At 40.3% G+C, this 18,460-nt stretch overlaps 2 long non-coding RNA genes across 3 annotated transcripts in view; one reads left to right on the top strand and one right to left on the bottom strand.

Moving 5' to 3' along the window:
* The window catches only part of LOC115092181, a 161,552-nt gene extending 149,972 nt beyond the window's left edge, over positions 1–11,580 (bottom strand). For both annotated transcript variants that reach the window (XR_003856930.1, XR_003856929.1), the window contains exon 1: positions 11,208–11,580. This is a non-coding gene — a long non-coding RNA (uncharacterized LOC115092181). The remainder of the gene's footprint in view (positions 1–11,207) is intronic.
* The window catches only part of LOC115092182, a 75,440-nt gene extending 57,464 nt beyond the window's left edge, over positions 1–17,976 (top strand). The window contains exons 3-4 of the long non-coding RNA XR_003856931.1: positions 17,277–17,407; positions 17,689–17,976. This is a non-coding gene — a long non-coding RNA (uncharacterized LOC115092182). The remainder of the gene's footprint in view (positions 1–17,276; positions 17,408–17,688) is intronic.
* The last annotated feature ends 484 nt before the right edge of the window (positions 17,977–18,460 follow it).

Genomic DNA, 18,460 nt, shown 5'->3' with positions numbered 1-18,460 from the left:
GCCACACTATTCAACATTTATTTACTACCTATAGGCGCACTACTAGCAAATCTAGGATCAATTCTTCTCTACATGCAGATGACATACAATTCTACATTCCTTTTGATAAAACATTTGAAAACAACTACATTGTCTCTGTCAACATACATGCAGGTTATACAACAAAAAACTCTCTCAACTGAAGTCAACTCTAAAACCCCCCCCAAAAATTGAAATAGTGTGGTTAAGGAGAGATACCACGATAATCAAACCGCTAACACTAGACCTGGGAATTATAAATATCACTCCCTTGGATCAAGTCCGAGACCTAGAAATACAGATCAATGAAAACTTCACTATGAAAAAGCATATAAGCAAATTAATCAAAACAGGATACTCCAAGCTGAGAATATTATATTGCCTGAAAGCATTACTAAAAATACAGGACTTCTGCACTGTCTTACAAACACTAGTATTTTCAAACTTAGACTACTGCAACTCCCTATTACTAGGCCTACCCTCAGGACTACTAAAACCACTACAATTACTTCAAAATGCCTCTGCTAGACTCTTACTAGGGACAAGGAAATTTGACCACATCAGCCCCTCGCTGATAACACTACACTGGCTTCCTGTCAATCCAGAATTCATTATAAAGTATTAATTCTAATTTTCAATATCATCACCAATATTAATCTATGCTTATTAGGAGTGACATTTCAACATTACACACCACAGAGAACCTTATCATCACAAAACAAAGGACATCTAATGGTGCCTTCTACTCGGAACACACACCTAAAGCAAATAAGTGACCAAATTTTCTCCACAGCAGGCCCCAAGTTGTGCAACTCTCTTCCAGAGTCATTACGTCAGATGATATAGAAAGAGAAAGTTTCGGGGTAGATTTTCAAAGGGGTACGCGCGTACCCCCCGAAAACCTACCCCAAACCCCCCCTGCTCGCGCCGAGCCTATTTTGCATAGGCTCGGCAGCGCGCGCAAGCCCCAAGACGCGCGTAAGACCCGGGGCTTGCATGGTGGGGCGTGTCGGGAGTGACGCCGCATTTCGGGGGCGTGGTTCTGGCCTGGGGGCGTGACAGCAGCCCCTGGACCAGCCCCCGGACCGGAACATGGAGCGTGGCAGCTGGCCCGGCGCGCGCAAAGTTACGCCTGCTTCGAGCAGGCGTAACTTTTGTGATAGAGGTGGGGGGAGGTTTAGATAGGGCTGAGGGGGTGGGTTAGGTAGGGGAAGGGAGGGAAAGGAGGCAGGCCTGCGCGGCTCGGTTGTGCGCAGGCTGCCGATTTTGGGCAGCCTTGCCGCGCCGACCCCGGATTTTAATGGCTACGCGCGTATCTATTGAAATCCCGCGTACTCGTTCGCGCCTGGTGCGCAGATTTATAAAATCTGCCCCTTCAAACATGAACTGAAAATATGGTGTTTTGGAAATGTACACGATTTAATGTAAAAGCACCAATATACTGATTATCTCTAGTACGGACGTTGAAGTTATGTTAGTGAAGCGAACAATAAGCAATGAACGATATAAAGTAAATTGTTAGTAGAATTAGAACTTGTATTTGCAGTTGGGTTGATCTAGAAAATCTATGAATATGAACTAGATTATTTATTAGATGTTGTATTACCTAGAACATATATGAATATGAACCAGAATATGTATTTGCATTGATGTTGACCCAAAACATGACACAGTATGTGAATGCTGACCATGAATATTAACACTAATTTTGTAAACCATTGTAATCTTCCTTTGGGGTAGGTATATAAAACGCCTAAAAAAATAAATAAAAAACTCTGTTCATCCAGTCAAAGAAATTGATCAGATTCATCTGACAGACCCACCTGTGGTAAAGCTGTGCTGCTTCAGATCTTGTAATCCACTGAATCCTAGAAACTGCACTATCCTCTGTTTTAGCAGCAATTCCATTAATTTACTCACCACCAAGATCAGTCTAACCGACCTGTAGTTCCCAGCTTCCTCTTATTTTTGTGAAGATAAACCATATCTGCTTGTCTTCAATCCTCCAGAACTATTCTGACTCTAAAGAAGCACTGAAAAGCTCAACCAGCGGCAATTCCAGGACTTCTCTAAATTCCCTTAATACCCTTGGATGTATTTCATCCAGCCCCATCACTTTATCTACTTTTAGTTTAGCTAGCTTTTCACAAAATGCATTTTTCTAAAAATCATTTAAGGGTTACTTTGCTTCCAATTGTATTTGTGTCCATTTTCTGTGGTGCTCCTCCTGGCCCTTCCTCAGTGAACACCAAACAGGAATATTTGTTAAGCAATTCTTCTTTTGCCTCATCAGCCTCTACATATTTCTCCCCTTTACTTCTGTCTCATAATACCACTTTTGCACTTTCTCCTATCACCGACATATCTACAAATTCTTATCCCCCCCTCCCGTTTTACCATACTAGCTATTTTTTTCTGCCATCTGCATCTTTGCTCTGACAACCTTCCCAGCTTCTCTCAGCTTTTCTAGAGATTGTTCCTGTCTTCCTTTTTCTATGTTGTCTTGTAGTTTATGAATGCTAACCTTTTATTCCTTAACTGTTCAGCAGCTTCTCTAAAAAAAACAAAAACAAAAAACCATAGCGGTCTCACTTTTCTTTTCTTTATTTTCCTAACAAAAGGTTTAGTTGCCATTACAATATCTCTTTTGAGTTTTGCCTATTCCTCTACTACTTCTAGATTTTCCCATACAGTTGAGGTACTCCCCTATATTAACAAAGTTAATTTTCTTGAGGTTTAAAACCTTCACCTTTATTAGTCAAATGAAAACAATATGACCGTATACATTTTTTGTTTCTGTCAGTCTACTTCAATGCATGGAAATAAAAGTTAACCTGAAAGGTACACTACCTTTACACAGGTAATTGGAGGCAGATTAGATTGACAGTGGATGAAGACCACCAGCCTATTTAAATCTTATAATTCTTTTAAAAGAAAATATTCATTTAAAGGATCTATTACTTGCAAAATCCAAAGTACTCAACAAAGTACAATCAAAACATATGTTATTTACAAACCCAAACCAATCTGTCTGAATCTTTACCAGTTATAACAATTCTTTTAGGGACACACTGCTCTCTTACAGCTTCATTCACCACTTTTTTAGGCCCCTCATATATCTCATCACATATGTACTGAATATACATTCAAGAGTCCCTGCAAGAACTATATCAAATATTTAGTTCTGCCTCTCAAACTTACTTCAGTTACAGGAGGTAGGCCATAACTTACCCTAGACATTCAAAGCACAGACATTTCATAGAACATCATGCCCCTACCACCACCACCACTCCTTAAAAAAAAAAAAATCTTTAAGAATGTGTTTTGTTCTCTTTCTTGATGTCCATGTGTGTTTCTGATTGCAGATAGTGCCATGGATATGGTGTGTATGTCTATTGGTGAGGTATAAGAGTGCTAGAGTTTAGGGACAAGTTCTTCGATAGGTAAGCACAATCCAGATGTATTCCATGCATTAAGAAAGGTCGAAGGAAGGCAAAATGATGAGGTGAGGTGAAAGAGGCTATTTTAGCCAAAAAAAAATCCATCTAAAGAAAAGAAGAAAAAGCATAAGGATTGTCACGTTAAGTGTAAAACATTGATAAGCCAGGCTAAGAAAGAATTTGAAATGAAGTTGGCCGTAGAGGTAAAAACTTATAATAAAAACTTTTAAAAATATATCCAAAGCAGGAAACTTGTGAGGGAGATGGTTGGACCATTAGATGAGTGAGGGGTTAAAGGGGCTCTTAGAGAAGATAAGGCCATTGCAGAAAGACTAAATGAATTCTTTGATTCTGTGTTTACTAATGAGGATGTTGAGGAGATACCTGTTCCAGAGGTGGTTTTCAAGGGTGATGAATCAGAAGATCTGAACCAAGCCATTGTGAACCTGGAAGATGTAGTAGGCCAGACTGACAAACTAAAGAGTAGCAAATCACCTGGACCGGATGATATGAACCCCAGGCTTCTGAAGGATCTCAAAAATGAAATTTCAGATCTATTAGTTAAAATTTGTAATCTATCATTAAAATCATCCATTGTACCTGAAGACTGGAGAGTGGCTAATGTAACCCCAATATTTAAAAAGGGTTCTGGGGTGATCCAGGAAACTATAGCCAAGTGAGCCTGACTTCAGTACCAGGAAAAATAGTGGAAACTATTCTAAAGTTTAAAATTACAGAGTATATAGAAAGACATGGTTTAATGGAACAGTCAGCATGGATTTACCCAAGGAAAGTCTTGCCTCACAAATCTGCTTCATTTTTTTGAAGGGGTTAATAAAAATGTGGATATAGGTGAATTGGTAGATGTAGTGTATTTGGATTTTCAGAAGGCGTTTGACAAAGTTCCTCATGAGAGACTTCTAAGAAAAACTAAAAAGTCATGGGACAGGAAGCGATATGTCTTTTTGTGGATTACAAACTGGTTAAAAAAGACAGGATCAAGAGTAGGATTAAATGGTCAGTTTTCTCAGTGGAAAAAGGGTAAACAGAGGTTGAGCCTCAGGCTCTGTACTTGGACGCGGTGCTTTCAAATATATTTTATAAATTATCGGGAAAGGAATACAACGTGTGTGGTAATCAAATTTGCTGGCATGAGCATGTTATAAAATTTCAGGTTGGCCCGCGCAAGGGGGGGGGGGGTATAATTTTGCACATATGCAAGGCAATACATCGGGTACTTCCCAATCCCCTACCCTAACCTCCCTTCCCCTATCATGCCCTCCCCCTATTCCTATCCTAACTACCCCAATTTTGTTTTGTTTACCTTTTGCTCCTAACCGGCACTCTGCTGGCACACAATCCCCAGGCACAGCAGCAAATGGCCGCTATAACCAGGCGCCTCTAGCCCCACCTCACCCCTTTTTAAAGCCCTAGCACTTATACACATGGCCAGGCCAGTTTGAAAATTGGCCCGGCGCACGAAAGGCCCAGCCATATGCGTAAACCCCAGGATTTACTCACGCTGGGGTTTTAAAATCTACCCCTTAGGGAATAACCACTAGGGATGTGCATTCATTTTCTATGAAATAGAGATTGTCAACGATATTGTCTAAATCGTAATGGATCAGATGCACCGAATTGTTTTGCCAAAATTTCGTATTTTGTGATAGTGTGCACTAACGGAGTTACTGAGCAGTAATTCAAATTAGTGCGCACTGTTTTCTAGCTAACAGATTCCTCTGAATTGATACTTGTTACTACAAATTTGAAAAACAAAAATTAAGCTTTAAGAAAAAAAAAAACATGGAGATGGCAGCACAGTAAGGGGCAGATTTTATAAATCTGCGCACACGCGTACTTTTGTTCGCGCACCAGGCACAAACAAGAGTACGCGGGATTTCAATAGATACGCGCGTAGCTGCGCATATCCATCAAAATCCGGCGCGCGCAGGCTGCCAATTTTGGGCAGCCTTGCGCGTGCCGAGCCGCGCAGCCTGCCTCCGTTCCCTCCGAGGCCGCTCCGAACCTCCGAGCGGCCTCGGAGGGAACTTTCCTTCGCCCTCCCCCCACCTTCCCCTCCCTAACCCACCCCCCCGGCCCTATCTAAACCTCCCCCCTACCTCTATCACGAAAGTTACGCCTGCTCGAAGCAGGCATAACTTTGCACGCGCCGGGCCGGCTGCCACGCTCCATGTTCCGGTCGCTGGTCCAGGGGCCGCTGTCACGCCCCCGACACGCCCATCCATGCAAGCCCCAGGACTTGCGCGCGTGCCGCCAAGCCTATGCAAAATAGGCTTGGTGCGCGCAGGGGGGGTTGGGGTAGGTTTTTGGGGGGTACACGCGTATCTTACGTGCGTACTCCTTTGAAAATCTACCCCTAACTGTTCACACAGGGCAGCAAAATGGCTAGCACCAGCCCTGGGTTTGTCATTTTTTTTCTCTTAAAAAATATTTGGCAAGGTTTTCTCAATATTCATTTGCCATATTTAGGCTATAAAGTGAAAAATGATTCTATAAACACCGATATGCATCCTCCCAACCAGGATTTTTAGACTTATTCTGCCAGATACCAATGCATCTGGAATGAATATATTTACTTTTGCCTGAGGCAGGAGGAATCCCTTCTGTTGCTAGCTATAGTTTGTGCAGTTCCATTTAAACCTTTGGGAGCTGCTTTTACAGCTCAAATACTTACTCCCTTTCATCTCTGCTCAACACCCTGCTTCCTCAATGTCCCATAAGAAATTGCCATACTGGATCAGACCAAGCCTAGCATCCTGTTTCCAACAGTGGCCAATCCAGGCTACAAGTACCTGCCAAGTACCCAAAAATTAAGTAGATCCCATGCTACTGATGCCAGTAATAGCAGTGGTTATTAGGGATGTGCTTTGTTTAAAGGTATCGTGCCGGGCTTCGGATCGGCCGCTCCACGAAAAATGTTGTGTTTTTTCAGCAAGTTTCGTCGAAGTGCATACTATCTCAGCATTAGTGCACCCGACCGAGATAATGCGCATTAACATCTAGCTAGTGCGCACTAAGTTCTATTACGGCGCACTAACGAGTCTTACAGCGCACTACGTATGTGTTAGTGCGCTGTAACTAACTATATCAAAGAGTAAAATTAATTAGTGAAGGTTCAATGTATACCTATTCTTTAAAGCAGATCTAAAGGAAAGATAAAAGAAGGGAGCTGGATAATCTGCACATTTAGTTGTATGCGAAGGTGTGGACATCTGAAGAAAAAGATCCTATGATCTTTGCTTACACACTACATCTTTTCATTGGCCCTTATAAGCTGTAATATATCTAAAAAGACTCTGGTTTTCTTCAGGATCAATATGGCTACTAGAACACTAAAGGACAATGTATGGATATGAAACTGAATTATAATGAGGTACATTTGTATATTTTTAAAAACTGTATAATTATGCATGAAGTTAGATTTTTAATGGACTGATAGGAGAAATAACATTTTGAGAGAGAAGTTTTCAGTTATGTTTACCATTAGAAGTAAGTTAAATATTTTGGAAAAAAAAGCCCTGCCAAAGTTTGAAATGTGACTTAACAGTACATCTGTAAAGTAAACACTAAATGGTACACTTTCATACTTTTCTTTCAAAGAGTAAGTGGAACAAAAATTGTATACCAGACAAAACATGCAAGACAAAGGGAATAGCACTGACTCATTCCAGACTGCTGACTAAGCAACTCAGCTTTGTTTCCTTTTAACTCTGGAAAAAAAACAAAGAGCTCCAAGCTGGTCTCAAATAAGTATTCTTTCTAGACAAGGTAATACTCAAGCTCAAATAGTAATATACTATATGTTGCTTAATACAAAATGCAGCACACTTAAAACTTTCATAAAATAACTTTTTATTGCGTTTATTTACTGTGGGTCCTTCCCCCATTTTGTATCTATGAGGAAAATGCTTTGTGTCTAGAAAAATTCCTTAAAATATTAAATGTGGAAAAATCCATTACTGAGATTGTAACTTTCAAATATATCAAACATAATTTAAAAGTTGCAAGCAATTTCCTATTACTTATGCACTAATGATGTCTGAGTAATGCCCAGATAGTTAAGTTTAATTGGCAGCATTGAATATGCTTTGCTATTTTTACTTTGTCCATTTTTATTTCAGGTATTTTTTTTTTCAGTATCTACTCAATATTTGTAGCATGACTTATTATGCATGTGCCTTCTCATAGGCCACTAGTGAAATGTTATCCTGACAGCGTATGCCCACTAATATTGGGCTTTTCTCCTGACCAGCTCATGTGTACCTTTACTACTTTTGTTTCAATAATGTTTTGGTGGCATACCAGAGTTGCACAGAATTTAACACCTCTGTATTCTAGTTCATGGCATTTGAAACTATAGTTTAATTGCTTTATTTATTTATTGGGTTTTATATACCGTCGTTTAGAAAACCCCAATAAAACATTAAGGTCTTATTAGTTTTACTTCTTGAATACTTTATGTAAACGTCTGATATTGAACTCCATTTTATAAAGCTGAGGCTATTAGCTTGGACACATATTCCTGCTCTAGGATTTTTAAGATTTCGTTTACCATGTCCTTAAAAATATGCTTAAAATATTTGTATCAAATTTAGGAGACACTGTTCAGCAAGACCTTTTCCCATAAGTACAATATAGGTTCCATACATTCTACCCAATGAACACAAAGCCTTTTGTTTATTTTGATAACTTCTGGCTGTCAATCCATAGCTATATAATGTCAATACAAAGCACAACTAATGCTTCATATACTATTTTCATGGTACTAAAATTAAGTATAAAGTAGATTATATCTAATGCAGCCTACCAAAAATATGACAATGAATCCAAGGTCACATTTCCACAAAATATCTTAATCCAGACACATGCTTTATACCTTTGTAAAAGGTATAAAGCATGCATACCTTACTTACAGTACCTCCAACAGCCCACCTCAGGTGGCACTCTAAACAGATGAAAGATAATATTTAGAAAAACATGTCAACACCCTAGTACTTTTATTTCATAGTGAGCTATTGTTTCTAAATCTGAAAGGAGAGGATTTGCTAGTATGTTATAGTAAACGTGATGTTAAACAATAAACAACACTTGAACTATTGTCCATCTAATTCTACCATAAAACATATATAATGATGGCAGAAAAGGACCAAATGGTCCATCCAGTTTGCTCAGCAAACTTCTTAAGGCAGTATGTGCAGTAGTACCATGCAGGATACCCCTCTGTTTCTCTTAAGGGTAATAACTGCCACTCTGTGCAATTATCCCTAAGCCTTATGATAAGGGTACTATTATTTATAATCAAACCCAAGCAACTCTCAATCCCATAAAAAGTTACTGGTAGCTACATTTTTACAGGGAGAGGAGCCTTCTTGAAAATTCAGACAATGCTGCTTTGCTTTTGTACTTGGCTATAGAAGTAATTGTGTACTTTTTCTCTTATATCTGCATATTAGTAGCCAGACGGTAAATGTCACGGCCTGTGTTGGTTGTCATCTGAATCCAATTCCCCTTTCCCCCTGCCGTCAAAGCGGAGCGTGATGTTGCAGTTGTGTCAAAAGCATAAAGGCTTATTAATAGTAGTCCCCATGCCTTCTGATAAGGGTTTTAATGGCCGCTCTGTGCAGGTTACCCCCACACTTATCAGCACCCCAGAACATACAATTGGGGGCCTTGTTGATTGTTGTCTGAATCCAATTCCCCTCTCTCCCCACCTTCAAAGTAGAGAGCTTTGAGAGCAGGAGTGAAATAATTTAAAATCTTCCAAAACATGAAGAACTGAAATATTCAATATTTTATAGCATGTTTTCTTGCCATATTTTAAATAAAATATTACCATATCACTGGCATGCAGATTAGGCATGCTATAAACACATAGCTGCCCCAAGGAGCACCTGGATTTGATTCCCAGCTCAACTGTTCCAGTCCCCAGGGCTGGGGATGCTTCAGAGGTAGTGTTTGCAGCCTCTGGGGTGAGTCACAATCATTCCATAATGGCTACCGCTAGTGGCTGGATTTAAAGCCCATGATGACAGGGTCCCTGCCTGACCATGGTAGCTGCAATGACTAGGCTAAGTGAGGAAGGTGAAAACATAAAACAGGGGAAAAAAAATTCCTGGGTGATTGGAAATGAAGTCTTATGGCCCTGTATCGGACAGGAGCTTGGTTACAACAGAACTAGATACTAAAAGGAACAGGAAAAAACTGGCCAAGAAAAAGAAATAATAGTTCGAAATCAGAATGTCAATAGTAAATAGCTTTCTGTAATGCTTTAATAATGAAACTACATCGTGTTGTGGAAAAAAAGCAAGAATAAACTAGCTGACAGCAGTTGAGTAGCTCGAAAAAGTCAGTTGAAAATGTGAAGACTTTTCATTCCCTCACAACAAAGACACCAGCGAAATTATTATAAAGGAACGTTTTTTGTTCGCTGAAAATCCAACCTAATTCCATCTCGGGTTCCTCTAAATGTATACTTAAAGCCAGTGGTGGTACAGTAACCCACAAATTCGTTTTTAACTCTTAAAATGTGCATAAGCATGTCGAAAGTTCCTCGTTAAACTCTGGTTCTTTTGTGCCTTCCTTCCCTTCCGTCCACCGTGTTGAGGGGAGGAGGGAGTTTAGGTTCAATATGTTTTCTTCTGCGTTTGGTATTTCTCCAGTTCAAGCTGGAAGCACTCACTGGAAAGCTGGGTTATTTGTCCATCTGTTTGCCTGTCTCCGTCCCTCTCTGACAATAATGATCTGGAACTCAGAAAAAGGGGACTAGCTCCTGCGAAGAATGAACGGAAGTGCCGCCTACTGTGACCGGGACGGCGATGACGTCATCCTTTTCTTAATTTAGCCTGTTGTCAGGCTCTGGCAACTTCACGGCTGGTGGTGCAGTCTGTCAATTATGTGATGTCACAAAACGTTTATTCTCATTGTAAACATTGTTTCACCTTCCCGACTCGTTCGCCGGATCGTTCCCCCGCCTCTTTCTCTTCTTCCCTACAAGCTAAAGGCGCAACGTCCAGGTTTTACCATTGGCTCCTATTTTATTTGTCCATTCACACAGTTATCCATGAGAACGGGAAAAAAAATGTCAGTCCGCGAGAGGAGAATGACGTAATCGTTGCCTATACTCGCCGCCTCTCCTACAATTATCTATCATTAACCGAGATAATAGAGCTGCCCAGCCGTTTGCAAATATAATCTAAAGAAATAATGCGATTAACAAGCAAAAACAAGCCTTTTATCTGCGTATCCAACGGATGGAATATAGGAATGCCATCTCGGGTTTTTCCCCCTTTAGAGAGGTGCTACATGAAGATTGCGAATGCTCCATAGCCTAAGGTACAAGTAAACAAACGAATGAACGCCGGCGGTAAACAAACAGTCTGCCGACCTCATAGCAAGTTGCTTTTCTTTGCAAGCGCTTACCTTTACAGCAGGTTTATTTAAAATATGGAAGTGCGTCAGCTTTTGTTCTGTTATCAGGAACTGTCCCCGATTAACCTGCCTTTCCTCATACTCTCAACACATAGTAAGAGAAACACACGACACAAAACAGCCTGTGATCCTGCATGTAAGTGGACTGCAGAGTGGTGTGACATTTCCGCCAAAGTAAGGTTACTGACAGCCTTAGTACATATTTTGTCTGTATTATCATAACCCTAGGCTTTTCAACAAAGCAGGTACACAAACACGAATTCCGTAAAAAAAGGAAGGAAAGATTACATTTGCACTTACTGATATGTCAGCGGGAATAAAAGCCTTTCACTGTAAGAGAAGACTCCGCTGCAGGAAAAGCATTGTTAGAAAACGAAGACAAAATCAAGAGCCCCAATATTCGTTTGTCACCTCAACTCTTTTCCCCGCCAAAAAAAAAAATATAGAAACCCTGTTGCCTTTTTGTGCAGTTTCAGAAAGCTTCGAGGAAGTTGTCCTTTTGTTCCAGTATTTATAGATTGCGTCAACATTGCGAAAAGGGGGAGGCGGAGCGGTAGCACTCCGAGAGCAAAGCCCAGCACACGACCTTAAGTACACAACGCTAAACCTCCACCCCACGGAGGCTCTCCAGATCAGATGAAATCACGTGGCTGGGGATAACCAGCCAGCCTTGCCTGCCATAGCCAGAGAGAGAGCGGCTATAGCAGCGGCGGCAGGCAGATAAGGCACTTTCCGGAGCGCGCGCCGCCCTTTGCCAACCACGACTCCCCCCACTTTCTCTCTGGAGAGACTAGAAAGGTCCGTCCACCAGAACACGGTGTGACGGCACCATCCCTAACATTCCCGCTTTCATTGTGAAGAACTGTAAAGTAAAAAAGAGATGAAGAAGTTGTATATCCTTCCTTGAACTTCATCTACGTAAATTCATGGGGCAATCGGAGCTGTTGCTATTCTCAGATGGGGTGCAGAAAGAGATTTGGCAAGTTCACCTAAGGTGAAATACAAAAAAAAAAAAACAAAACAAAACCCCAAACCCCACCAACGTCCTGGTTACTAGCGATGGGAGGCAGTGGAGCCTGAACGCCGGTGAAGTTTCGGAAGGGTTAATTGGGAATGTTACTGTCAACATGTGAAGGCTTTCCATTTAAACCGAGACCTGAGGTTAGGACTCCACCCTGAACTGAAACTCGGCACTCTTTTGGCCTCAAACCAATGTCTGTAAACAAGCCGTACTATAAACAATGCAAGGGGGAGGAGTTTACCCTGCAAACAAGAACAACTTTTCCATTCAAATACTCTTCCCTTGCTAGTTGTAAATCTTGCGCTTTTTGTCCCTCTTATGTATGTAACTTCTGCACACTTCGGTGGAAAAAAAAAAAATCACAACACTTTGTATGAGCAGAAAGAGGTAGTGCACTTGAACTGTTCCACCACTTGGGTGGGTAGAAAGAAAGATCGACACATAAGTTATAGGTGAACGAACAATAATACATTTGTGACTAGTTTTAGAATAGCTTGTGGGTCCTCCTGGCGCTGGAAAACTGGTCACAAATGTATTAAGAAAATCTAGTAGAACGGCATCATACATAGCTGGTCTGCAAGCCGAACCAAAGCAAGCAAGGCGAGGGCGGCCTCAGCAACACCGGATTGAGGGGGAGGGGAGCGTCCTTCGATCTGGAGGATGAGCGCTGCCCAATAAGTAGCTGGGGTGAGCTGCGTTTTCTATTGGCTGAAAGGAGCCGGTTTTGCAGGGGGCGGCGCTGGAGGTGGGGGTGGGTTGTTGCTGCCGGGGTTGTTGGGACCTACCTCAGCTCGCCGGCTGTCTCCTACTCTCTGGCTCCCAAGATGCCGCCCGGGACGCTGCCACGGCGCTGACTTTCTGCCCTGCTGGGAAGCAACCGGGCGCAGTCTCATCCTCAGCCAGAGAAAGAGGAAGACTTGTTGCTGGGGCTGCATGAGGGTGCTCGCAGGCGGCAGGAGTCAAACAGGATGTAGCACCAGAAAGTGTCACCGTCCTCGATTTTTTACGCACAAACATGCGATGGCTCGGGACCACTTAGATATCCACGTTCTTTTCCTAGCAATCTTTTCTAGTGGTGAAGCAGATCAAAGTGTCCGTTGTACCTTATCACGCCGTTTTGTCTAATTGTGTCTTGCTTCTTTGTCCTAGTTAGTTGTAGATAGTTAAGACTACTGCACTCAAGTTAATTTATATCGCTGCCTTTTTTGACATGGGAGCGATCTACAGATGGTGTTCCCCATGCAGTCAAAAATCGAAAATAGGTGCTCAGTTCACCCGTCTTATCGTTAATTTGCAATTAATTCTTAAGATGATACAATGGGGGAGCTGTTTGTATGATCGTTCTTTCTCGTCAGACTCTGGAGCTGGATCTGTTCGACAGCGCTGGACAGTTGCTGCTCTATACAGCTCAGATTTACTTCCTGCTAGGAAACTTACCCTTCTGTGCATACAATGTAAAAAAGAAACCAAACTGATTCTAGTAGCACGTACCTTCAGTGTTAAAATGACAATAATACTTGATTTAGAAAACAGCTAGGAAAAAATGTAATACCTGCTGATGGAAAAAAATATATTTTAGGTTTTTGTGTAAAACATTTCAGTTATTTTAGAGGGTTTCACCTAAGCAATTTGTAAGGCTTTAAAAACATATGGATTGAATAGCTGTCATTCTAGTTAAGTATTTAGTTTTTATTTATCCATTAAAATTTTTTTTTTCCCAAATCAAATAAGGCCTTCTCGGGTTGACATATGGAAAGAAGTGATACAAATTAACAATAAAAAACTGGAAATAGAAACGATGAGATTTAAAAATAATTTCCGCTAATCATTTTGCAACAGTGAGCCTGGATTTCAAATTCCTCTTAAACACATTTTAAGTTATATAATGAGTTCCCAAAGAAACCATGATTAGCTGACGTACAGTTTTGAAAACTGTTTTTGCCTGTGGTACCCGGTTACTTTCTGAATGAGCAGTACAAGCTCCTTAGGTTTATCTGGAGCAACTTATTTTTTACTTGCATATGAGCTGAAAGTTCAGCTAACACTTCAAGTACAGATATACTTCTCTGCTGTTTCCCTGGTTGCCAATGTTTCCTCTGCACCACGTGTCTGATCTAATTTATAAAAATCTCTGTAAAAAATGAACAGAATTTACATCCATGCTACATAGTCAGAAAATATAACAACAATTAATTCGCTTTTATTTAGTTTCAAGCGCGTTACAATTAATTATATGTACTGATGTATAACTTCCCTATAACCAATGAAAGCTACCACCGGTTGTTTTACACGGAATTTCCAAATGTCTGCACAGGTAGTGATCACGTTGGAATAACCTTTTCCTCCTGAAATGCAGTGAAGCATTAAAATGCGGTTGCTCTATTTTTACTGGATACATTATGATGTCTTTGAAATCCAATGTTTCACAGCCAGAGGTTGTGCTCAGGCGCTCAAGAGCATTCTCGATTAAGTAGCCTAAATGATGGGGTTTCAAAATCGTGTTGGCAATGCCCACGAGACAAACTAGACTTGACTGGTGCGTGAAGTACCAGAAGCTATTTCTACGTTTCGTCAAGGCATCTAACCCTAATGCCCTTCCCCGCCCAGGTGCTGTCTCAGGCTATCAGACCTGAGGGTAAGAAAGGCAAAGTCAGAAGGAATCATCCGCCTTTTGGGATTGAAACTGATTTTATTGACGTATTAGTTATAATATTTTAGTTGGCACCAGCAACCAAAGGGCTGCAGCCTTCCAATGAGAAGTGCTTTTAATGAGCAATCACCAGTTCACAGATCCGCAAGATCATCTCATCTCAAAAGTGTGTTTCTTTTCCTAGCCTGCCAAATTAAACGTAAGCGCCAGCTCTGGGTTCTAATAGGGATAACGCATGCAACTTTCTTTTGCTTTAAATAGCTAGTGGTGGGCTTATTCTGTACATTCTGTTGTTGTTGTTGTTGTTGTTTTTAACAGTTGTTAATGACTGTATTCGCTTCAGTAAAGATTGTGGACTGTTTTGAGTCTTGTTTCCGTAAACGAAATGAGTCAGATGTCAGCGATCTGAGAGCCAGCTAATCTCACATGTGCAAGGGAAGCCAGAACACAAAAAAAAAAACCGATTCCAGGTCCGAAATAGAAGTTATTGTTAAGGCACAGAGGTAATCTCCGCCCAATTAACAGGTCTCTTCAAAGTTTACCAGGCGCACATATATAGCTCTCAGATATGATGTTTGACACTATTAGCGATTTTAAGGGGATATGAGACAGAACATTTGAGAAGGGTTCCTTAATATATTTTCAAAGTGCATTTGATCACGTTATTATTCTTTCATAAGAATTAATGTTACTGGGTACTGATTGCTGGCCAAAGATAAATGGTTGCTCACTTTTCTGATACCTGAACCGAAGATTTATGAGTCAGCTTTCCCTGGGGCTCGCCTCCGACTCTAGCTAGAAGCTACAGCTAATAAGCAAAGGGGTCACTACAAAAGTATATTTTGCTGACCCTGAAACCCAATCGTTTACTTTTCAAGATCGGGTAAGTGTTGTAGCACACTCCCCAAGACGATCACTCTTGTGATTTCTGAAGTCTTAGAGGCTGATTTATTACAGATTAGCTCCAGTGGAAACCTGGAACAAATCTTTCATAAATCAGCCCAGTGAGGAAACTCCAACTGAGGGTGTTTCAACGCTTTTCTGTTATCAAAAGTAAAAACTGTGGGAAGACTGCTTTTGTGTCTGTAAACTCATGGTAGTATTTGGCTGTTAAAGACATATCTGTCTAAACTTATTGATCCGTACAAAATCAAGTCCAGATTTGCCAGATTGTATGCTTTTCACCGCAGCCTTTAAATGATAAGATGACTTGTTTCCATTTTGGATTTCTTTTATGAGATACGTTTTCTTAACCAAACTGAATGAATGCTAGCAGGTGAAAAGAATTAGATGTTCATAAATAACTGCGGACTTGAAACTGAGATAATGATAAGAGATAGATTCATTTGAGGCTGCCAGTTTAGCTGACGCCTGCTGTGAAGTAAAACCGCGTTATTTCCGAGGGCCCTGGTTTGGGCAACCTTTGAACATCAATGAGTGGACACCGTTTGAAAATAGAGCCCCGAGTCTACAAAACATGTATGTCCTCTCCATCTGCGTGAATCGGACGATGGGCTTTTTAAAGGGCTCGCATCCACATCTTGCAGTGGATTGATACTGGTACGTTTCAAGCGAGACGTTGCCAATGGAAAAGTCCCCCATAGGAGTAGGATATGTTGGGTTTGATTTCAAAGGGCAAATCTTTACATTTGGAATTATTTTCGCACTTTCTTGTTATGAAGCTTTTGTGCTGAAGAAAATTCACAGAGACTAGAATTATGATGACTGATTTTCGTGTAAAGGGGGGAAAAGTCATCTTTTTTGTCGGTGTTGAAGGTGCTTTAGTTTGCATGATATCTGTAATGTTCTCTATTCATTTTGACTCAGGTTTCATTTGTATAGTGTATAAATGAAAACAAGAGAGATTTTATTGCTTGTTTGTAACATATTCTGTATTTCCGTCCACCGACCCTGTGACTACATATAAAGATGTCTTGTCTATTCACAATTTTGACCCGCCTGTCAGTGGTGTATAAAACACATAGCTAGTTCTTCCATCGTTTAATCCAAAGATCATAACTGGATTATAAAATTTAACTAAACTGTACATATCCAAGCTTTTTATCCTCGCTACTAAGACATGTTTTATGCTTTGTTTTCTCCGTCTCCCTATAATGTCACAACAGAAAGAAGCTTAAATATTAAGCAGGTGAAATAAAATTTTAACTTTTAATTTTAACAAGAATTAGAAATGCACAGACGAGTTGCTTTGAAAAAAAAAGTCACCATAAATGACCTTTTATTGTAGAAGATCTGATATTTGGGCACAAAAATACACATTGCTTAATGCTATGATGTGTGTGAAGTGATACTGAATATTAAAGGTAATTACAGTCATACAAAAACACAAAGAAGTTGCTCGAATCACAGGAAGTTTCACAAACACAGAAAGCATCAGTACAGGGACCCTAACCTGCAACGAACCGAAAACAAGAAATCAGTTGTGAGATTCAGTAGCTATTTAAATCGTGAATATCGCTTTCTTTTTGGTAGAGTAAAAACGAAATCTGTGGTTTTTGTTTTCAAACTTTCATTTGTGATTAATTTGTAAAAAGACAGAGAGCTTTTAAGATTCTTTCTTTTTTTTTGCTTGAAAACCTGACTGGAGACAGACTGGATTATGACTAAGGTTTTGTTGTGTTTCTTCACCATCCAAAAGCAGAATGGTTACCTATTTCTTTGATCATCTCTTATTGAGGTTTGCTCCTGCTTGGGAATCTCCCGCACAGAGGTAACGTCATTGCTTGGTTATCGTGAAACAGCGATAAACCTAGAGGATTATCTGCGGAGCAAAATCGTGGCGAACCAGACAATTAAAGCAGCAAAAGGGTCAGGAATTAATATTTGGAAATTTCTCTTTTAATTTTTAACTATTTTTCAAAAAAATCACTGTACGTCTTCTGTATGTGCAATATCCTCACGAGTATGGTGGCATTTAGACATAAAATGCATGCTGAACAAACAAGTCTCTAAATGCACGCTGTCAGCTCCCCTCAAAACATATTTAGGTTTCAGTTAGCGTTATCACTTCTGCAAATTTGCAAATAATTCTATTAATACAGTCCATGTTTGTTTAGCGTTTGTATATTGTGCTTATCTGTTTGACACAGGCATTCCGAGTGAAAGCAGTGGGCGTGCAGCAGCAGCAGCCTCGGACCTTTTTCTGGTCTCCAAATTGTTGAAAGATGACATCGCTTTCTCCTTCTGAACAGAAGTTAGACCGGGGAGTAACATCACGGAAACCAAGAACAGTAGAAGAATTCTTCAAAATATCAGCTTGCCTGTTTCTTTTGCTGCCTCTCTTGGTCTTTTAAGCCTTTTCTTCTGTTTGCCCTTGTATATAGTTTAACTTTATTTTTCTTCGAAATAAAATATGTCCATCTTTTATTATAGCTATATTCCCTGTTGTCAACATTAGATTTCCTTGCCGTAATTGGCCAGATGTACTAAAGGGGTTTTCCCATAAAGTGTCTTTTGGGAAAAAGTTTACTGTATCTGCTCAACAGAAGTTTATGCTTTCAGTGGTATTTTATGTGTATCAATTTGGCACCCTACCCTCAGTTTACTTAGATTCAAAATAGTGAAACGTGACGAAGTAACCTTCAAAAACTTGAAACATTCATCTGTTGACATGGAAATCAGAACTTATCTGGAGGATCTTGACTATCGAATTAAATAAATTCAATAGCACCTCCCCAATTTCCACCCAAAACTTAGTGCTTAAATATCTATATCTATATGTTTATCCTGTTACAGCCTGAATAGGGAAGCTAACAGCCACTTAGGTTGCTTAAAATGAATCACTCTTTCTCCTCTGCAAATTTGAACATTTAAGCCAGGAGATATGTTGCTTTTGACCGTCTACATAAAGACATCTTGCAC

The sequence above is a fragment of the Rhinatrema bivittatum genome, chromosome 5 (assembly GCF_901001135.1).
Source record: "Rhinatrema bivittatum chromosome 5, aRhiBiv1.1, whole genome shotgun sequence".
In the NCBI taxonomy this organism is placed as follows: Eukaryota; Metazoa; Chordata; class Amphibia; order Gymnophiona; family Rhinatrematidae; genus Rhinatrema; species Rhinatrema bivittatum.
Note: the sequence above shows the minus strand (reverse complement) of the source record. Positions and strands in the feature narration are given on the sequence as shown.